Genomic DNA, 24,128 nt, shown 5'->3' on the forward strand with positions numbered 1-24,128 from the left:
AAAATCCTGGCACCTAGAAAGCATCCAATATTAAATGTTAACCAATATTAACATTCACAACAACCTGATAAATTTTTTAATTCTCATTTTATGGATGAGGGACCTGAAAAAAGAAAAATGATTTGATCATAACAACATAAATAATATATGGCAAAATCAGAATTCAAATTCAACAATGAACTATGGTTTCAGACAAGAAACTAGACTATCTCACAATAATCCAGAAATGCTAAAGTTATTAGGTTTTGCTTCTGGAGTCAGTTGATGCAATCAAATGAAGTTTTGTAAAGCTCAGCTCAGGCTTTTAAGTTGAAAAGCACTGAGGTTCTCTAGACTAATATGAAGATTAGAACCAGTGGAACCTTGACTTTCCAGTCAAGGAAAGATTTATGGCAGCAAAATGCTCTTCTATAAGACTAAGACACATTTCTAGAGCTCAGCTCAGGACCAGAATTGAAATTTCCTTCATGAAAATCTTTATTTAGTAAATTCTCTTCAAAGATACATGTGCTCCAGATAAGAAGCTTGAGAGAATTCTCCATCACAGAATTAAATAATACCTGTGGATTAAAGGTTGTTCAGTTGCAAAGTTAAAATCTCTTCTTTTTCCTTATGGTAGTTTGCTTGGTTGCTGATGGGCTCATATGAAATAAATTAGAGCACTGGTTGATCCAGTTCAACTGAATTGGACTACATATAGTTCCTACGATTTCCCAATGAGAACTTCTTTCAGTTGAGAATGAAATTGGTTAGGGGTGCCTGGGAGGGCTCGGTCAGTTAAGGGCTCGACTCTTGAATTCAGCTCAGGTTATGATCTCAGGGTTGTGAGATCCACCTGGTGACAGGCTCTGCACTCAGTGTGGGGCCTGCTTGAGAGTCTCTCCCCCTGTTTGTGTACTCTCTCTCTTTCCCTCAAATAAATTAAATTTTTAAAAAAGAAAGCCTCATTAAAAGTCGACCATGATAACAGAACAATAAACTACATGATGTAAGGGAGATTTCATTTGTAGTGAGAGAAAATAAGTTCAACATGCCTCTCTCCGGATGGTACAAGTCAGTACAGTGGGCAAAGAGGGATGGAGATGAGAAGGTGTCAAGAAGAGGCCAAGCATTGATTGGACCAGCCAAGATGCCAACTATCAGAGATGTTTACTTTCTATGAGCTGGGACTTGGGGTTTAGTATCACACTGTGGGGATCAAGACTCTTTTCTTTTATCCATTATGAACATTTCTATCTATGGTTTCATCTAGTCACTTCATAATCCAAAATTCTGCTAGATACCTACTGCCTTCACTAAAAAAGAAAATCATCTTCGTCAATCATCTTCATCAACCATCAGTGTGGTTTTTATCACATCGTGTGTTTAAATGCATCCAGAGGGATCCCTGAGTGGCGCAGCAGTTTGGCGCCTGCCTTTGGCCCAGGGCGCGATCCTGGAGACCCGGGATCAAGTCCCATATCAGGCTCCCGGTGCATGGAGCCTGCTTCTCCCTCTGCCTATGTCTCTGCCTCTCTCTCTCTCTCTCTCTCTCTCTCTCTCTGTGACTATCATAAATAAATAAAAATTTAAAAAAAATAAATGCATCCAGAATAACAAAATTCATTAGATGTTATGCTTGAATGAATATATCCATACTTCACGCTCAAGGTTTCTACTTTGCACTAACTTATACATATGATGTGTGTACCCTTTAATGAGCATTATAAGTGGGATCTCCTATAAAAAGATCTCCTAGACAATATATGCTTTTCTGGATGGCAGAATTCTAGTATATTGATGATTGGCTCATGTAAATTACATCAAACTTGGAATAGGAAATGCCATTGGAATGGTTAGAACACTTAGCTCTTCTAGCTGTGGATTTCTTTTAAAGGGGATCTTAGGTATATTCTTGAGTGAGATAAATTATTTTTAAAGGTGAAATAATGTTACAAATACTATTACTTAAAAGCTTTTGAATTTTAAAAGTCATATTGAGGTTAGTTTTCCATGTAATGTGTTCTTTGTATATCTATAACATTGAATGCCAATAGAAATAGAAAATTGCCCTTCACCAAAATATTCCATTTAAGAAAATGTTGGCTCTAAAAATGGCCTACACTTGAGAAAATCATCAACATGGGCAATTATTAATGAACTATTAAATGTCACTCAATAGTCTTGTTAATTTAATCCTTTATATTATTTTACATATCACACATTTTCTGGTTGTTACGTCAAAGTGCCCATTCCCCCCTCCCCCAACTCCATGAAGAAGCTATCCTTTCCACACTGTCACAAAAGCTAGATTCCTATGAAATGAGCCAAAGAATTAGATCTTTCATCAAGGCAAGACATGAAACTTTAGCCAGGCAGTTTGCACAAACAGCGAAAGGTCTCTTTTGTGTTTGCTAGCACCAGTGTGTCAGCTTTCTTGTGTTAGCAGCTTTGGGCTTTTCCAAGGAAAGCCCCAAAGAAAGTTGTTACCAGCATATATTCTACAGTTCACAGACTCTCAAAAAGGACACATTAAAACAGTTAGAATCCCCAGGGCAAATAGGGAGATTAAGTAGCCTTCTCCTTAACAGAAGCCCCAATCAGACAAAGCTCGGTATTGTGTATTCAGTACACTATCTCTTTCCAGCGCTGCACTTTACCATTGTGCTCAAAGCTTCGAGTTTGCAAAGTGTTTGGGGGGCTTTGCATAACGGTTCACTGGCACCACCATTGACAGCCATCTGAGTGTGGGAATCTTTTAAAAAGATATGATGCCCACCAAATGATTGACCTATTGTATTAATGCAATGGCAGCATCTTAACATGGAAGGGAAGGGCGAGAGAAGTTTACTCAAAAAAAAAAAAAAAATCCCTATCAGGAAAAAATGTGTGCTTTAATAGTCATGGTACGGAGTAATGTGCCTGGTAATAAAAAATGCATGACTTTTTGGTGAAAGATTTCTGGACTCCGTAAGTTGATTTTCTATCCAGAAAAGCTTCTATTGCCCTCTTTTAAAAATGTGTTCACATTAAATGCAGTGTATCTCTTCAACTCTTAAAGTTAGATACATGCCCTGGACTGTGGCCCCTAATTTGATTTGCCAAATCAGAAAGCCTCATTCTTTGGAGGTGGTATACTAAAATATATCCCAGGGTAAACTGTGGGTTCATGGTCAATACTCTAAAAAAGGTTAAGGAAAACCTGAATCTTTAAATAAACATAAATCCTTAATTGCTCTAACCAACTGGGAAGAGATTGTACTTATTTGGGTCAGAGAAGGTTTCATCTAAGCTTTTTAATATACCACCTTGAAAACATGAAGGGTGTATGAAGGAGTGTAGCCATGACCTTTCCTAATGTTTACAGACTACTTACTCGTTTCATTGAAGGATCAAACATGTTTTAAAAGGCATTAATAGCAATAATATTTCATGCAAATGTTGTTGTTCATACCGCTTGTCCATTTTTGTACGTTTTATGCTTCATCTTTAAACTTCAGCTTAAATTCCATGTAATTTAAGGGAGGGTTTTAAATTTTAAGAAACCATATAAGAAAGAATATAACGTGATTCTATGTTTTTGGATTTTATAGAGTATCTGTTAGTATACTTCAGGTCCCTGATTCATACAAAACATGAAATGCAACAAAATGTTTTACTACATGAAAGGCTAGAAAAACGTATTTTGCTGGAAAACTTCTCACTACTATTTTATATAATAGTAAAGTAGCTCTCAATTTCTCATTAGTATTTTATATAATAGTCGAGTATTCTAACTGAAAGTAACTATTAGGAAATGAAGGCTTCTTGAAAATAAATTCATGTAAATACCGATTTACATGATGGTTTTAATAATATGTACAAATAATATATTTTCCATTTTAAATATACACTCGATGCCAGGTCTGTAACACTTTTGTGAGCATATCACTTTCATTATCATGTTGCTTGTAGTCATGTCCCGATTTTTCTACAATAAATGTAACCTTTTGAAACAGGAAGGTGCATTAAAAATCATCATAATCTGGGGTGTTGATCCCAAGTAGTGTTTTCCATAATATACTTTATTTGACTTTATGAAATTTTCCCTGTGGTCATTTTTAATTAAAGAAATAGACTGTAATTTACAATATTGGCCATCTTATACACAGGATAAGCACTCTCGTGCCTTTGAAAAATGGTTTATCACCTTTATAAATTGCAAAATTACTTGAGATTAATTTAGGCACTGTAGGTTTTATTTCTGTCCAACTTTAGTTATCTACATCTAAATGTAGATTTAATTTCATTGGTGATATTTAATTTTTACCAGATCACAAAACAATTAAGTGGATATTGAATATGTTTCACTAAAAATATGCAGCTCCCATAGGGAATTATTGATAAGCATTGTTCTCTGTTTGCCTTACTGTAGAAACAGTAAAAACAGTACTTATTCAATCATTTTCTAAAATGACAGGAGAGTAGTCTCTCAGCCCACTTCTTTTGACTTGTAACTATTTTAGATTTATTCATTAAAAACTTTAGAACAGCCTTATGAAATAGAGACTGTAAACATCATTCTTTAGAAAATAATCTTGTTGAAATGAGTGATTCTTATATAAATTTTAACAATTTTTGTGTCTGTATAATTTGGATAGTATTTTTATTTTTATAAAGTTTCAAATTAAAAAAAATAATTTAGTTTTTAAATTCTAGAATTATATTTAGGAATTGCCATGAATTATATATACCTTTTAAAGCAAATATTATTTTTTTCAAGTATGGATAAGATCTACATTTTGTAATAAACAGTTTGATGATCTGCTTCAGTATTGTGATATTGGGCAAAAGAGTTCATGAGCAACTAACTCCAGGTCAAATGCTATTTTCTCATTTTCTCTAAATATTAGCTTAATGTACACACAGTCTCCAACTTATATAATAATGTGAGTTCCCAGTTTTATTTTGAGGGTTTATGTATGCTTACACCCATGATTTGTGAGATTACTTCTAACTCAAAGAATCTACAGCTTATCGAATATGTAAATTCAAAACAAATGTGTAAATTCAATATAATAGAGTTGTATAAGAAGAAAGACAATATGGTAAAGAGGAAGGAAAAATGTGAACTAGGGACTGAAACTCCTGTTTTTCTGTCTATTTATGTATTATTAAATGATTGATCTTGAATCTAACTGCACTGATTCTTAATTTTCCTTTTGCAAGATAAGCTCTGTCTGTAAGCTAAGACAGCTCTGTCTACTGTCCTAGGGTTGCTCTTAGGATTAAATGTGATGATGTATAGGAAATGCTTTATAAGCTATCTAATACTAGCTTCACAAGTGTACACTATTATTCTTATTTGAGATGACATTTTGGCAGTGTTTTTCCTCCAACGTTGAGTGTTACATGTTCTAAATGTACTGTTTAATAGTGAACCACAGGAACTTTTATGCTTTGGAATTCTAGGGGTAGTGGTGCATGTTGGGACATCTCATTGCCCTCTGTTGGTTGGAATGTGTAAAATCCATATGCAATTTTAGAGCTTTTGTTCTTAATCATCTAAAATAAGAAGGTTTTGAAACTCAATGGCTGAAGTTCCCCAGAACAAACAGATTGACAAAAAAAAAAATGTTATTGTATGTTGTATATATTAATTGTATAATTAATATTGTATATATTAATTCTATTTTAAGGTCAGTGCATGTTGGAGCCACTAGAGGGTACCACCTACATATTTTGAACAGTCCTACCTATATCCAAGAATAGTTCTTTTTACAAATCGGTAGCCTCTCAACTCTTTAATCTCATTTACATTCAATTAACATTTTAAATTGGGAAATTAACATCCAACCAATCATATACATGTAGACTTGATATGTTTATTTTTATTTTTTTAAGATTTTATTTATTTATTCACGAGATACACACAGAGAGAGATGGAGAGAGGCAGAGACACAGGCAGAGGGAGAAGCAGGCTCCATGCAGGGAACCCGACGCAGGACTTGATCCTGGGTCTCCAGGATCATGCTCTGGGCTGAAGGCGGCACTAAACCACTGAGCCACCCAGGCTGCCGACTTCATATGTTTAGATCAAATATGTTGATCAAACAACTCAGAAAATTCAATTTGTCTTCATTTTAGTCCCTTCCTTGTGAGTGTTCTAACTATATATGTTATTTTCAACTTTTTACTTTATTTTGAAAATTCATTTTACATCTTCATACAGTTACTGGAATCCTGGCTTAGGAAAAGCTTTTAAAATAATCTATTCCAGCACTCTAAACAAAACTTGAATTTCCCTCTTTAAATTATCTAATAAAAATCTTCCAACTTCAGCTTGAATGTCTACTAGAACAAGGGAGTCACTATCTCTTAATTGCAGCCTGTTCTACTTCTAAGACTCCTAATTGCTTCATTGCTCTTTCATATGTTTAATGAATTCATCCTTCCTTGAAATGAGGGCCATTTGGCTCTCATTTTTCAATCCAGTGCAACACATAGTATTGGCAAGTCACTCTACTAGGTGCTAGAAGTATAGTTCTTCTTCCACTCTTTCAATAAATCTCTTGACAAAATTTATGAAAGGATATGGAACTAAGTATTACAGCATATTCCAGATGTTCTATGAATGTAATTATTCTTTTATACATGAAATTTATCAATTTATACTATTTTTACTATAAATTAGACTTTCTACATTCTGATTTAATTAGCGTAGACAGCTATAACACTACTGAGTTCAACCTTCATATGGAAAGATTTAGTTTCTTAAGATTTTAAAGTCTTTTTTTGTCGTGAGAAAACTAGTTTGCCTTTAATGCAAGTTAAATAATAAAATAATTTAATGTAATAAATTATATACTAAATGATAGGAATAAACAAAATGGAAAATAATTAAAAATTTATGTTTATTATATATATGCATATATATATGACTCTGTATTTGTTTTTTTGTTACTTAAAAACACTTGCATGATCCATGCACATTTCTAAGCACTCTGTAAGTATAAAAATACTTACTTCTCATACTCAGTTTTTGTATAGATGTATAACTGAGGCACAGAAAGATTATATTACTTTCCCGAGTCTACATTTAGTGTACATAGTTTGTGAATGGTGGTTTTAACCACTAACCAACTTGTTCCAAAGTCCAAGGTCTTAACCTTTACCATACTGCCTCTTATTAGATATAGCTCTCAAAAACAAACATTTCTGGGGCTCCCGGCTGGCTCAGACCGTTAAGTATCTGACTCTTGGTTTCAGCTCAGGTCATGATTTCATGGGTCTTGGTATCTAGCCGAGTCAGGCTCTGCTCTCCATGGGGAGTCTGCGTGAAGATTCTTTCCCTTTGCTCCACCCCCATATGTGTGTGCACACACATGCATACACTTTCTCTAAAATAAATAAATCTTTTTTTTTAATAAATAAATCTTTTAAAAAATATTTTTAAAGGTGTTATTTATTTATTTATTTATTTATTTATTTATTTATTTGACAGAGAGACAGGGACAGAGAGCACAAATGAGGGGAATGGCAGAGGGAGAAGGAGAAGCAGACTCCCCACTGAGCAGGGATCCCAACGTGGGTCTCAATCCCAGGACCCTCAGATTATGACCCAAGCCAAAGGCAGACTCCTAACCAAGTGAGCCACCCAGGCACCCCTAAAAAAGCATTCCTAATAATATCACTTGTTTGAATCTCTCCATTTCTTTCATTATGAACATATGTTATTATACTATAGGATAATCAGTGAAATGATAATTTTTCCCTTGTTCCAAATACTCAATGTGTGGTGAAACAGAATGGACTTAAATGTACTAATTCCTATCATGTATTTCTAGATAATTCTAGAATTCTTTCAGAACTCTGTGAACCCTGAAATGGTCTTTCAGGTTTCTGTGAAATGTTCTTAGGTGTAGAGCCTATTTATCTCCTGGGGTATCCCCTCCACTAACTTCCACTCTCCAGTGCTGCTACAAAACTGGTGTTAACTATGACAAGATCTGCTTTATACACCATTATTAGTCATAACACAATTGCCTCAGCCCTTCTTCCTTGAGTAGTTTTATGTATCTCCATATTAGTATTAAAGTATCTATTTTATCACTACTTCATGTAAACATTTTGTTTGACTCCTCCCTTTATATGGTGGCATTTATTTTAAAAAATACTGACGATCCATATTTATAAAATTAGGAATGTTTATTTTCTTTCAAATTCATAGCTATATGCAAAGCTATATGCTGATGCCAGTACTCTGGAGGTTAGTCCACAACACTGAATCCTTTACACATTTTCAGTGTACCTCTCCACTATGGCAGGTTTTGCTGTATAAATATTTGACATGGTATTATGTTGATTTTGAATGTGAAGGTATTACCAAATGTAAAGAAAACAAAGCATCTTATTAAAGGCCCCCCACCCAAACCCATGATGAAGAATCAAGTCAATCCAGAGTAATGTCTTCACTGATCACCAGCAAACTTGAAAATGTTATGGAAATTTCTGCAAATGGTTCTTCTATGTTAACATTTTCTACCTTGTGTTTGAAAGGGAAATTTACAACATCTGGTCTATGTGATATCCACATTTACTTACTATTAACAAGATATACTAAATAAAATAGAAAACAAAATGTTTGAAGCTATTGAGTTTTACATTAGTAAAAATATTTTTATTTTGATTAGTGAACTTCTGCAGTATTTGGTAGATAATGAGTAAACAGCCAGAGTATACTTTCTTTTTTCAATGTTGGCTTAAAATAAAACAGCATGTGTTTTAAATTTGATAAACCAGGCTTAACTCATCTTGCTAAACTCTCTTCATTAAAAAAAATTCACATACATATCTCTAAGTATTGTAATTATTCTTTATCAATATTAGTGCTAAGAAATAAGATGTTTGAAACAGAATAAATATGATAAATCTGCGAAGCAACTGATCTCCCCTAACTCCAAGTTGCTTAATTTGGAAGTTGTTCAGAGTTTGAGGAAAAGAAAAAGAAAAGTGCAGGACTTTTTATTATTTCCAAACCTGATAAGGAACTCAAGAAATATAGTTCTGTATGTCTTTTTATTTCTAGTCTGAAATGTTTAAATGGACACAATCAATTAAAGAGCAATGAAGCTATGTTTGAAGAGTAATTGGTCAATAAGAATATCTATGGATTGCTATGTGGAAGCATGTTTCACAATGCTTTCACATCTGTTTCAGAGAAGAGAAATATTAGCATTATCCTATGCTCATTGCTGCCATATATCTAAGAAATATGGCTGTAGAAAAGAAAGAGCTGTGTGGCAAAATGGCACCTGTAGCAGATTTTTTGTTGAGTATAATCATGATCTAATCAGGAAGCAAACATTGTCGTAGTCACTGTCTTCCTGTCATTTTGGATGATCTACCTTTGCAAAGCATTAAAAGCACAAATGTACGCAGACAGGGTTAGACCACATAAAGTGAACTATGTTTTTGAATGCTAAGGACTATACTCTTTGTTCTCCCTTTTATAAAGCTCTCCAGAGAGAGGTAGCAAGAACTGAGATCATATATTTTTTTAAATCTATGTTCTTCCTGAATATTGATTATGTTCTTTCAGGAGTGTCTATAATCTCATCCTGTATCAAAGTCTGCATTGCAGATGAAGGGCTCCCTGTGGCACTGTCCTAAGGAAACCATCACCACATAATTGGAAAATATAACTATGGAGGTCCTGAGACTGGGGTTTTAAGATTTCATTTGTTATTATTCTTGATGTCTACAATATCCATTTAAAGCTCTCCCACAGATCTGAATCTTAAATGTTGTACGATCCAGCTTCTATAAACACTGTAGCCTCTATACAATTAAGAAATTAAAAACTTACTAAGAAATATAATACATATCACTTTCTAATATCTTATATGTTAACTTATATAACTTTGCTTTTAATCAAATGGCAGACACTGTGAATATAAACATTAATAAGTTTAAATTTAACATAAGACCAGGCTCCTTTTTCCTTAAAACAAACAAAACTAATCAGACTATTTGTTTAGAACTTAAAAGTTATTTTGCTGCACAGTTGGCCCAATGCCACTACTTAGATGACAACCAGGCAACATTTCAGGTTCATTTTTTGGTCAGTTGTTAATAGATTCTGCAATAACCTAATCAGTTTGTCATGATTTGGTTGGTATCACAATTCCCATCTCTCCCTATGAATGCATCCTATTTGGTTGTGGTGCATAGATATTTACTGAGTTAACAAATACATCTAGTAATCTCCAAGGCAGATTTAGGCGCTCTTATAGTATAGTAAACCTGCATGTGTGTGTATAAAATCATGTGCTTCTATAATAACTGCATGATTTTCCATAGCAGAGAAAAATAGAAACAAGTAATGGTTAGCAATATAATTACTAATACTTAATAAATACTTAATGTTTATTAATTCTTGTATTTCTAATAAGCAGATTTCAAATGGATAGCAGTACATAAAAAAAATATATATATATATCTTGCAGCCTAGGCCAATAATAATGGGCAACACTGAGCTGTGAAGATCATTTCACAACCACATCTTGTGGAAGCCGGGTAGAAATATAACTAAGTGAAACTGACAAAATCTAAAACAAAATGAAACCCAAAAATGGACACCATGGTGAACTTGATAGGAAATAACACCTCTAAATAGTGAAGCTGCAACTCAGTTTTAACCAACAAAACCAAGCAAATTGTGGATTTGCACAAATAAGCAAAAATGAAACAAAAACTAACCAATTGCCCCCACCCCTCCAAAAAAAAAAAAAAAAAACAGATTATGTGACTGACAATTAAATCCATTTGATATATATCTTATTAGCAACAATACATATAGGAAACAGTGGAATAATACTATCAACACGCTAACTGAAAAATGAAACAAATATAAACTTAGTATTTTCCTACATAGGGAAACTATTGTTCCATATAAGGGTAAGTGAATATTGTTTTTAGGCAAGACAAAATTTACAACTTGGTGGTATAAAGAAAGAACCACAGAAAAAGATAGTTTTTACCTAGAATACTGAAGGACCAAACTCAAGGAGAATTAATTGTAAGAAAGTGAATGGGTAAATATCGGTGTATCAAAATAAACATGTCAGATAATAACAACAAATTATTGGGGGTGGTAAAACGAGAGGGGTGCTAACACACTTGATAATGGTAATAGGAAAATGAGACGTGATTGGAGTTTAGAAGTTCAATTTTTTTTTCTTTTTTTTGGAAGGAAGTTACAGACATTGTTTATCAAAGACTTTATTAAATCAAATTTGCATCTTTAAATAATAGAAATAAGAATAACCAATAGATGAGTAGAAATAGTGTGAATAACTCCAAAAACATTTGAAGAAAAGGATTTGGCGGTAGGTTAAGGAAACTTGATGAACTTAAGTAAAATATCATAAAAAGGAGGGAGAAAAAAAGAAAGAAAACTAATAGAAAATAAAATATAAGACTGCAGGCATATATGATCAAGTAGTAAAAACAAATATTATAGATCTTACTATTTCCCAAGGAACTGTTATAATATAAAAATTAATTTAGTAAGTAGCTACTTTTGTTAGGAGACTATTATTTCCCTCTTAGGAAACTGAGGAATAAAAGGATTAAGAGAGTTGCTCAAAGTTACCATAAACTTGTAGAACTCGGTTTGTTTCAACTACAGTTCTGGAATCAAATCAGTGACTGTTTTGTCATCACATATTATCTCTTTTAACAAAGATAAAAGCAAAGAATAGCCTGCAATGAAATTCAAGTGGTGGCATGGGCGAGCTTTTGAAGGACTTTGTTCATCTGTCAAGAATTTGGGTCTTAATCTGAGAACAATAACAAGTCATTAAAAGATTATAAATACCAAATACTCTGAGAAAGATGGAGAGAAAGAAATTGAAGACCTTAAAGGGAAAATCCCAAAGGGAGGAGAGAATTAGAGGGCTGAAAGCAAAGAAGTGTGGAGAAAGAAATGGATGAGATTAATTCATGTATATCAAAATGTTAAATGCTATACAATCTGAATTGTCATGTCACTGGTGAAAGATGATTAATAGATTGATGATAGGGCAGCCCTGGTGGCCCGCGGTTTAGTGCCGCCTTCAGCCCGGGGTGTGATCCTGGAGAACAGGGATCGGGTCCCATGTCGGGCTCCCTGCATGGCGCCTGCTTCTCCCTCTGCCTGTGTCTCTGCCTTTCTCTCTCTCTCTGTGTCTGTAGTGAATAAATAAAATCTTTAAAAAAATAGATTGATGATAGGTATAGTAGATAGATAGATAGATAGATAACTTTAATACCATAAGTTTGTATAATTTAAGGAATGGAAATATTACTAACAAATAAAAGACCCTCTCTACATCTACTAAATGGAGATACAGGTATATTTTGAATCTGTCTAATTCGGGATATTAGTTGTAAATTCAGATACAGTTTTTAGTAAAAATTAAGTGGAATTTTAATATCTGAAAAGGGTTAAACGTAACCATTGACCTTAGTTATATTGACATGATATTTATGAGAAAAATGAAGAAATAAAGGACTCTAAAAGCAGAGAGACTAAAGATGTTAAAAACTTAGGGTATGGGTACCTGGATGGCTCAGTCGGTTGAGAGGCCAAATCTTGGTTTTGGGGTCATGACCTTGGGGTCCTGGGATCAGGGCCTGCATTGAGCTCCATGCTTAGTGGGCAGTCTGTATTAGGAGTCTCTCTGTCCTCCTCTGCTCCTTCCCCCATTGGCTCACTCTCTCGCTCTCAAAAATTTAAAAAGTAAAAAACATAAAACAAACAAAAGAACTTAGGGTAAAGAGAAGAAAGAATATATGGTAACAGAAAGAGAAAAGAGGTTTTAAGAAGAAAAGTGAAGCTGGCATTTCTAAATATTCCAGAAGCTGTGGAGGATTTGAATAGCCAATAGATGAGGCAAATAGGGAGACTGGCCCTTTCCACAACAGTGATGAGGAAAGTTAGACCGCAAAAGTCTATAAAGCTGTTAAGGCAATCAGGAGAAAGTGTAGACTATTACTGGAAGTTTTGAAGTGAATTAGAGAGCTATAAGGTAAAACCATGGAAATAACTTGAACAAAAAGAAGAGAGCAAACAAAGAATGTGAGATAAAGAAAGATTAATTGATGAGACGTGATCATGGAGAAAGGAATAGCTTTAAGACCACTGATGAAATTAATCTCTACAGGAAAAGGCTTTCTGAAGGAACTTTATGACGAGAGACTATGAAGGTATAATGAAATAACCAGCTATATAAAGGACTGACTGAAAATACCTTGCACAAACAACCACATTTTGTAAATATACAACTACAACTGTTTGCTAGAAAAGAAGATAAGATACCCTTTGAAAAGGAAGAAGTTTTCCTATATTTATGGTAAGGAATACAGAAAGAACTCTATATCTCAACAGTATCTTTAGCAATACTCACATCACTAACTGTATGAGAGGTTTGTCTAACTGGACAGAGGGAGGGTTGGGGAAAAGGTCTCTGGGCCTCAATTTATATATTTAATATAGGCCCTTTGGTAGTCAGCCTCCTAGATTAGCTCCAAGGATTGACATATTATAGGTTTCATGGATGATTTATGTGGCCAATAACATATGACAAAAGTTGGGGTGCCTGGGCGGCTCAGTGATTGAGTGTCTGCCGTTGGCTCAGGCTGTGGTCCCTGGGTCCTGGGATTGAGTCCCACATCAGGCTCCTCAGGGGGAGCCTGCTTCTCCCTCTGCCTGTGTCTCTGCCTCTCTCTGTGTGTCTAATGAATAAATAAAATCTTGAAAAAACAACATATGACAGAAGTGATGGTATTGTCACTTCACATTTTTGCTTAGTCTTTTATAAAGACTATGCCTTCAATCTTGGAAAACTTCTAACATATACACACTGTCTTTGGATCACTCACTCTGGGGGACGCTGGCTGTTGTGTTGTGAGCAGCCCTACAGAGAGGCTTATGATATAAGGGATCGAAGTCTTCGGTCAATAGCTAGTGAGGAATTGAGAGCTATCAACAACCATTTTAAGGAAGTAAACATAGAAATGGATCCTCATTTGAAGCACCAACCAGGCCTTCAGGTGACTGCAGTCCCAGCCAACATCTTTGCCACACCTCATGACAGACTTTAAGCAGAAAAAGTCAGCTAAACCCCTTCCAGATACATGACCCTCCGAATTTATGTAAGATAATAAATGTTTGTTTTAATAAGCTGCATAATTTTAAGGTAATTTGTTATACAGCAATTAAATAACCAGCGTGGCCATTATAATTTTTGGTTGTTAAATCTTTATAGAATATTTTTGCCGCCAAAACAAATTGAAAATAAATCAGTGTTGATTAACTTGAAGATACTGATGCTTGAAAGCACCTTAAATCTATATAATTCAACTCTTTCATTTCTTAGAAAGTGATTTGAAATTCAGACAGGCTGAATAAGCTGCCCAAAGTCACACCATCTACAATTGATAGAATCAGTATTTTACCCTACATCTTCTGTCTTCCAATTCAGTACAATTTCACTATTCCATGTAATAATTATGAAACTGATTCCATGATGAATACCTCTTTAAAAGCCTTATGAAGTTGTAAGATTTAAAATTTCTCCGTGGGAAATTTACCAAGTAAGAAAGTAACCCTATGTTACTTCAGTGACTGAGTTTTATTTGTCTTACTATAGTTTATATAAAGAGTTTAGCACTCATTAAGGGAACTATTTGCAACAGAATAATCAACATTTTCTTATAGAAGTGTTATATGCTTTGCTGACTCCTTAAAATCGTGAGATGTATCTTTGTAATTGGGAAAACTGCATGGTGTCACAGAGCATTTGAAATTAAAATTGATTCTACTTTTCCTGTATTGTGTGTCCTCTAGATTTTTTCCACATATAAAAGACTTGTAATTCACAGCAAGGAAGACACAATTATTTTTCTAATAGTATCTAGTCAGCTCTGGAAACCTTTTATGTTCTTGCTGGCAATATTAAAGAGATCATAAAGGCTTTATAGTTGTTACTGCCCCTCTACCCCTTCCGGTTCTTTATCATGCTTAAATCATACCTTCACTTCTCCAACTTTGGAGCAAAGCTTCCCCTTTTTAAACATATTCCAGCCAAATAATCAGTTGTCTGCTGAGAATGATTACAGGTTTTCTGGACATGCTAGGGAGTCCTCTAAAATATTGTCTCTGCCTTATATCTTCCTGAATGATATTTCTTCAAATGTGACCTGTGAGCTTCAAGTGTCTTCCAAGAGCTCATTATTATGGTAAAAAGAAGAACAAAGAGAAAAAGGATAGTAAGGGAGAACCTCCTGCTTGCATTTTTCACTGATAAGATCAGGCTTGGTATAACAGTTTACTGTGAGAAGCATTTTTTTTTTTTTTTTACATGTTGAAAAGAAATAGTTGGGCAATTTTGTTTACAGTCACTTTAAATTTTTTTTTTTAAAGATTTTATTTATTTATTCATGAGAGGCACAGAGAGAGAGAGACAGAGACACAGGCACAGGGAGAAGCAGGCTCCATGCAGGGAGCCTGACATGGGACTCGATCCCAGATCTCCAGGATCATGCCCTGGGCCAAAGGCAGGCACTAAACCGCTGAGCCACCCAGGGATCCCTAAAACTTTTTAAAATATAATAGCAATGTGAGTGTTCTCATCACAAAGTGATTGTTTACTTCATTTTTCAGCAATTTGACTAAAAATTACCAGCATAGCATTTTAACTGGTTCTTGTAAAATAAAATGCAAATACAGAAAACCAAACCAGCTACCTGCATAGCTTAGTGAATAAGCACAGAGAGAATATCCATGTAATCCAGGTCAAGAAATATTATACTGCCAGCCACCATAGAAATCTCTCCATGTGTATCCAATTCAAGTAACAAATCCCTCATTCCAGCCAAAAATAACCACTATTTTGGCTTTTATACTAATTGCTCCCTGCTTTTCCTTACTACTTTATCATGCAAGTAAGCATCTTTAGACAGCTTAGCTTGGTGTTCCTCATTCTCTTAACATATCTTTTAGAGCTCATTTAATTAATTAATAAGGTTTCCCCTTATTGGTTGAGAGACTCAAAACACTTGATCTGTAGGTATCTCTGTATTTTCCGTAAATTGGCCACTGAATCTAGTAGGATTGATCAAAATGAAATCATATACATTTGGTAAGATATAGTCTGCAGACACAAAGTACATAACATCTGCTTTTTACTGTTTCTTGATTCCTTAGGAGTCCCAAAATGATAATATTCTAATTCTATATGTTTTAACTTACTGGCTGGAATAATTTTGAAAGGATAGATTTACCATCATCTCTCATTTGGCTATTCAGTGGTACAGTTCATATGAGAAAACAGAATAAGTGTTAGATCCTTTCCTTTTATCCAACTAGTTTTTAAGAAAATGAATTGTTTCATAGTCATCGTCAGAAAGTGACAATTAGACTTTTAAAATATTAATATTAACTCATGAACTAAAGCATATTTGCTGTCAATCCATTATAAATCTTTTTTCTTATCAAGGATTAAATTGTTTCATCTTTGGCCAGTAGAGTTTTTGCGAACTGGTTCCCAAAACCTTTTGATATTACCTTGATAATCTTGATAAACTCCTTGCTATTATACTAAAGTATTCCAGATTCATCTTGTACATTCCTTGCCCTACACCTAGAATCAGCCATTTTTCCAAGAAGCCTTAACTCTCCTTTAATGGAGAGTATTTAAGGGTATTTCAAGACAAAAATCTTGGGTCTACGGAAGCTCAATGATTGGTTATTATTTCTGAGCCTTTCAATGGGCAGAGCAGGGATCTAGTCAGGGTTTTTGCTTCGTCTGTACTATAACACAGTTGTATCTCTTTCCTTCCATACTGAGTATTATGGTTCTCACAGACAGGGAATGACAGAATTTAGTATTCTATAAATATATATTTGCTTTTATACACAACTATGTCTTCTATACCTTTTATGACATTATTTGTTGTTTTTATTCATTGTTGTGCTTCTTATATTTTAATGTTTATTCAAAAATAAGTTTTTTTACTCAATCTTAAAGAAATTTTCATGCTAGCTCACTGGTTTACCATATATAATTTCCCTGGGATTCAACAAATATTCCATGGGGAAAAGCAGCTGTCCATTTGGAAGTCCTCAAGTCACATTAGCTCCACATGACCATAGAAAGCTTTGATAGTGTACCTTTTTTTAATACTTCAGATACTTGTTTCTGGTCTTTCTACCTATGATATTTTTTACTCCTTCACCATTGAATGTTTTTCACTTTGTCTTATAAACAAAGTGAAACCGTGTTTCAAGGAGGAGGAAGTGATCAACTGTGTCAAAGGCCAAATACAATGAACACTGAAATTTACTACTGGGTTTAGCAATTTGAAGGTCATTGATAAACTAGAGCAGTTTGGTGGAGCAATGGAAGCTAAAGCTTACTGAAATGAGGTTAAGAACAATAGGACATTATTATTTGAAGATAGAGGAATAATAGTATGCTTATATTCTAATGAGATGATGCAGTTTCTTTTGAAAAAAGTGATGAAGAGATAGAGGGAAGGATGGAGGGAGAGGGGGAAAAGATAAGAAGGGGAGAGACAGAGAGGAAGAGGGAGAAAGAGAAAAGGGAGGGAAGAGAGGAAATAAAGGAAGGAAGGAAGGAAGGAAGGAAGGAAGGAAGGAAGGAAGGAAGGAAGGAAGGAAGGAAGGGAAGGAAAAGTATTGCTAAAGCTATGTTCTTGACCAGACAAGAGGGCAATGGGATTAGGGGTCAGAGTAGATAGAGGTCAACAGGTTACAGCTCCTGGGCCAGATCTAGCTTACCACTTGCTTCTGTAAGTAAAGTTTTATTGGAACACAATACCCATCTATTTGTGTGTTTATATACCCCTCTATTTATGTGTTTTCTCTGGGTGTTTTTGTGGTTCAATGACAGTTGAGGAGTTGCAACTGAATCCACCTAGCCCACAATGTCTGAAATATTTATTTTCTGGCTCTTTACAGAAGAAATTTTCCTGACCACTAGTCTAGAGGACAAATGGAGGTCTTTTTCTTAGCTAGGACCATGGAGGATTCATCCATGGTCAGGATGGAAAACAGAACATATGACACAGATGGAATAGGTTTATGTGTGTGTTGGTAGATATTTGTAAAAACTTTCTTCTATCTGCATCTATTAACTTAGTAAAGTAAAAATCAAAGCATTTTCATAGTGTGAGAACAAAGCGAAGAGATTATGGAGGTATAAAGAGAGAAGAATGCACAGTTTGGTCATATGGGAATATGAATATACCATTTAAAGCTGGTGGCCATGAATTTAAAATAAGGGCAGTCAGCAAGGTTGTGTACATCTCTCCAGTCACACTCCGCGGCATGAATGCCAGTTGATTAGTTGAGGGCTCCATGAGATCAAATGCCAAGACAGGATTAGATAGGCAAGAGCATAGGGAAATACACATTGCAGTAAAAGAACTGGGTGCCAGAAGATGTGGTAGGAGTTTGCAGACCATGATGCAGGTGTATCTCTGTGAATGAGTGAGCAAAAGAAGGACGGTGGGATGATGAGATTCTCAGGCTGTTCTGAAATGTTTTGGTCAGAATGAAACTCATCCATCAGTGAAGACTTGAATTATTTTTTGCCACTATCCTCAGCATTGGCTGAGAGCAGCTTGTAGAAACCATAACCTGTTGCAAATTCCATAATGGATGTGTAGATTACAACCATTGAGGCCAGTAGTCAGTTACTTCCTGAAGCAGGAAATCTGATTGGTGGGTGGTGAGAGAGAGTCAGATTTAACCAGAGGTTGATTCTTACTAGAGGAATAAAGTAAAGGAGAAGGAGACAAAGGTTTTGAGACTCTTGCAAGGAAGTATGCGGAAATTACTATAGTGGAGGAGCGTGAAATAGAAAGGTGAGGAAGTACAAAGGATGAGAGAATAATAAAAAATTATTTTGGTGGCAGGGGTAATAGATTGTAATTCAAACTGGAATCAAGGGAATATGGGGGTAATTGAGGAAGGACATTGGGAAGATGAGAAGATGACAAGAAAAGGAATCACTTGAATTGAAGTTTTGGAGCTGTTGAAATTACTGGGGATGGCAAGGTCTAGCCTTGGAAGTAGATAGTTGAGATAAATGGCATATAAAAAATTTCAAGGGTGCTTGGCTGGCTCAGTTGGTAGAGTGTGTGACTTTTTTTTTAAAGATTTTATTTATTTATTAATGAGAGACACAGAAGAGAAGCAGAGACACAGGCAGAGGGAGAAGCAGGCTCCCTATGGGGAGCTCGATGCGGAAGTCGATCCCAGGACCCTGAGATCACGACTTGAGCCAAAAATGCTCAGCCCCTGAGCCATCCAGGTGCCCGAGTGTGTGACTCTTGATCTTGGGGTTGTGAGATTGAGCCCTGTATTGGGTGTGGAGATTACTTAAAATCTTTAAAAAGGAGGGATCCCTGGGTGGTTCAACGGTTTAGTGCCTGCCTTTGGCCCAGAGCGTGATCTTAGGGTCCCGGGATCAAGTCCGGCATCAGGCTCCCTGCATGGAGCCTGCTTCTCCCTCTGCCTGTGTCTCTGTCTCTCTGTGTGTGTGTGTCTCTCATGAATAAATAAATAAAATCTTTAAAAAAAAATCTTAATTTTTTTTTTTTTCAAACAAGAGGAGGAGAACCCAGGGATCAGCAGGTAGCTGACACAGGATGGCATGGTCATCAGTATAAGGACCTTATAATCAAAGTGAGGGGTGTCTTTGGAAGGATGAAAGGATTGGAAGCATGCAGATTCCTACCAGACACTAAGGTCAAACAGTATCAGGGGTGTGGATGTTATTTTCATAACTGTGTCTTGGGAGGGTTACAAAATACCTATATATCCAGGAAAAACTCAGGTTTCAGTTAGAGCCAGAACTGAGGAGAATGTTTAGAAATAAGGTTGTTTCTCTATATCTAGAGGATTCATCTCAAGACCACATTTTCCTGGCAGTGCCCTGGATGATCTTTACTCTGAAGTCATTGCTTAATTTTTACATCATTTGCCATCTTGATAGGCTGAGAATTTTTTTAAAGTCCTGGCACCCTTAAAAGTTTTCCCTTCAATTTACCTCTTTCCATTCACATTTTTATTTTAAGCAGCAAGAAAAATATTAATATCTTAAACGCTTTTCTGGGAAATGTTACCGAGATCACCCAGTTCATTAGGCACAGTTTAGTGTTGCTACATTTTGCTGCTACATAGCAAAGACTCTAGCTCCAGTTTCCAATTACATACTTCCCACTTCTTCTTGAGCCCTCACCAGCAGCATCCTCAAAGTTGAGATTTCCAACAGTCTGTTTAATGCAACAGGTATTCTCCATCATGCTCCTCAACATTCTTCTGGCCTCTACCCACTACCTAGTTTCCAAAGCCACATCCACATTTTTAATTACTTGTGAGAGCAGCACCCCACTTCTATCTGAAGTATGAAAATGATCTATTGCATGATCTATTGCTGTGTAACAAATAGCTTGAAAGCTTATAAGCTTAACCAACAAACATATATTATCTTTCAGTTTCTCTGAGTGAGAAATCTGAGTACAGCTTAGCTGAGTGCCTCGGTCTCAGGGAATCTGCCATAAAGTTGTTCTCAAGATGTTGACTGAGGCTAAAATCATCTCACCACCTGAGTGAAGGAAGACTGTTTGGCAAGTTCCTTTATAAGGCTATCAGCTCCTTAGGCCCCCATTCCCTAATGGCCAGAGACATCAGTTCCTTTTTAAGAGAGCTTCTCCACAGAGCCCCTGACAGGATCCGGCCATCCAGCCCTGCAGCAGGCTCCTCACTCAGCCAGGAGTCTGCTGGGGATTCTCTCCTCTCCCTCTGCTCCTCCCCAACATGATTTTCTCTCCTTCTCTCTCTCAATCAAATAAATAAATAAATAAATAAATAAATAAATAAATAAATAGATTAATTAATTTTAAAAAATAAAATATAAATGAAGAAAATGCCAACTTCTGGTTAATAGTTAAGAAAATAAAGATTTATCTTTTTCCTCATTAAAATTCAGGAACTTCTTGTATTAAGAAATCTCCACACTATGAGACTCCTGGGTGGCTCAGGGGTTGAGCATCTGCCTTTGGCTCAGGTCATGATCCTGGGGTCCTGAGATCAAGTCCGGCATCAGGCTCCCTGTAGGGAGCCTGTTTCTCCCTCTGCCTGTGTCTCTGCCTCTCTGTGTGTGTCTCTCATGAATAAATAAATAAAATCTTAACAAATTTTTTTTTAAAAGAATCCCCACACTAAAGAAAGCTTTTGTTTCTATCATGTCAACAAGGAATTATATGGAGAAATTGAGAAAGTTTGACAATTATTGGCTTTACCATAGAAGCTAGTTTTTTGAGGATCAAATACTCACTCTTATATCTTCTATTTTGTTGATACATTTGTGGAGCACATTCTTGCCCCCCATGAAGAGATTGTCTCTTACAAAACCGCTAACGGGTTGCAAATTAGGGAGCAAGAAAGCTATTTTCAAAGTATAGGATTTTAAGTAATTGTTAATTCTCAGTTTTAGTAATTTATACAGTGATATTATTTTCATTGCAGTTCAATGCATTTTCTCACTTTGAGTTAATGCTTTTTATGATTTTGAACCTAATGGTGAAAGATCACCAACATCCCCCCATTCTCACTTCCATTCTTTAAAAAAGAATTTTAATATGCAGTTAATAACTTCTGTTTGTACCAAAAGTTAGTATCTTTCACTTTTTGTCATCATTTAATGATGAAAATTAGGAAAAATCCAAAATTATTTTCATTTTTATCTTCCCTGGGTTGCCTTATAGTATTTCCTTTAAAAAAAAAAAAAACTTATTTTTATTTTTTACCCTGATATCTCTGTTTCTTTTCTTTTTTTAATTAAATTTATTTATTTGTTTATCTATTTATTTATTTGAGGGGGGATTGAGGAGATAGACCGAAGGAGACGGAGGGAGGAAATGTCAAGCAGACTCCCTGCTGAACTGGAGCCCCACATGGGCATCAATTCACAACCCTGAGATCTTGACCTGAGCCAAAATCAAAGAGTGAGCTGTTAAGTGACTGAGCCACCCAAGTGCCCCTCTCTGTGTTTCAAGGATTAAAATCATTTTTCCCCCTTTATAAGTTTCTCATTTAAAAAACTGTCATTTACTGAGAGCTTAATGTGGCATGCTAAATTAGGTGTAGGGAGTAGCCAGTAAAAGTCATTCATGTTTCAGAAGGGGTATATATACAATATACAAAAAAATGTGTTTTGTTTCTTAAGTGTTGATCAAATGTTGTTATCCTCAGTGTGCATCAAAGGAAACTGAGACTTAATTATTTTCTCAATCAGACAGCAAACTAACTGTTCCTGGATTAAAAGCTGGATCTCTTTTTTCTCTCCTTCCTCTAACTGCCACAGTTAGGTTCTGAACATCAGAAGTTAATGATACAAGGCCCTTTTCTTCAAGTATCTCATTGCATTTTTGTGTCACATATTAATATCATTTTTTTGCATTATTAGTTGATGAGTTATTCCTGAAACCAAACTATAAATGTCTTGTGTGGAGGAAACAAACCTGTGTTTGTATCCTTTAGAATATTGGTCGTGTAATATGTCCTTTAATAGATGTAATTGTTTTTTTATGGGCTATTGAAGTGATAGAAATATAATCCTAATGAAATGGAAATAACATGGTTTCACATACGTCTCTCATTTGTATTAATTTACTTAACCAAAATGTGATAACAGAGATGCAAATTACTTGCTCCATATTAAGCAGGAGAAAGTTAAGTATATATTTTTAAAACCTATGCTTTATCTCAAGTATTATTTCTCAAGGGAAGTTTCAATTCAGCTCTGCAAGATTCACGTTTGTAGAGCGGTTTTGTAGGTGAATCATTGTGTAGAACCCCACTGCAAAATGTATCCATCCTGGTCTGCTGTGCAAATGTGAGCTATTTTAAAGAAATAATTCAGTTAGAGATAAAAAGCAAACCTTGCCCTAAAAATATTACCTTGCATTTAACTTTGGAATTTGTAACCCTCTGACAAGAGTTCTTTGTTTGCCTGATTTGGCAGTAGGCTGGTTGCTGTATACATTTCTATACTTAACATTTGTTATCAACTTAGTTTGACAGCTTAAATCTAGCATAATGATGTGGAAATATAAACAAATGTAAAATGCACTTTTGCATTCCAACAGGTTTTCCCTCCCAGTTCTTACCCTTAAAACTAGTTCTTTACAAGGAATGCAGAATCTGAGAAGAGTTTTGAAAAAAAAAAATTATATGATGTCATTTTATGTATCTGGTAGTCCAATTTGACACACTATTTAAGTTACCCTAAGCTTAAACCAACTTAGATATGGATTTTGACCCAAAGTGACCTCCTTGGCTTTGCAAAGGATTGTTTCTGTAAACAGATGGATCATTTTCCAAAGGGAATTCCTTTTAATTGAAAATAGTAACTAAGACCCATATATGAATTCTGTGCCTGAAAACAGCAAATTCAAAAAGCATAAAGCTTCAAACCAATTGAAAATGGAATTCCATGTTAAATCAGCTTATTACTGTCCTTTTATTTTCTGCAATTTATTTTTGTAATGCATTAAGATGGCTATCCACAAACCTCCAATTATAGGTCTCTCGGAAACATTTGATATGTGCATCTAGTGTATCTTATTGACAGACTTCTTGAGTATTAGGCAATTGTGTTTATTTGTGGAAAGTGTTATATTAGCATAATTTTTTGTATCTCTTTGTATGATGGTCTCAAGAACAGAGAGGCAGTAAAAGAAGGAGTGTAAGAATTACATTTGGCAGCTTTTATATTATGGAGAAAAATAAACCTAAAGGTATGACAAAATACAACTTTATTGTCTGAGCTGGCACATTAAGAGAATGGAAAGACCTGGTGGGGAGAAAAATCCAGATTTAGCAATAAAATGGAGCATCAGGAAGCTGTCATTGCGAATTTAGATTCAATTATAGAATTTATTGCAGTAGCGCTCTTCCAGTGCATCTAAAATATGCGTTGATTTGTTCATTTTGGGATGCATCTATCATTTAAATCACATAATAGAGATAAGTCATTATCTTCATTCATATTTTCCTAGAGATTCAATGACAAACTTCACACTTTTCACAT

The 24,128-nt window shown here is 35.2% G+C and overlaps 1 protein-coding gene across 6 annotated transcripts in view; it reads left to right on the top strand.

Moving 5' to 3' along the window:
• ROBO1 (roundabout guidance receptor 1) overlaps window positions 1–24,128 on the top strand; it is a 1,129,252-nt gene that overhangs the window by 675,467 nt on the left and 429,657 nt on the right. The gene's annotated exons all lie outside the window — the stretch shown is intronic.

The sequence above is a fragment of the Canis lupus genome, chromosome 30 (assembly GCF_048164855.1).
Source record: "Canis lupus baileyi chromosome 30, mCanLup2.hap1, whole genome shotgun sequence".
NCBI classification, from domain to species: domain Eukaryota; kingdom Metazoa; phylum Chordata; class Mammalia; order Carnivora; family Canidae; genus Canis; species Canis lupus.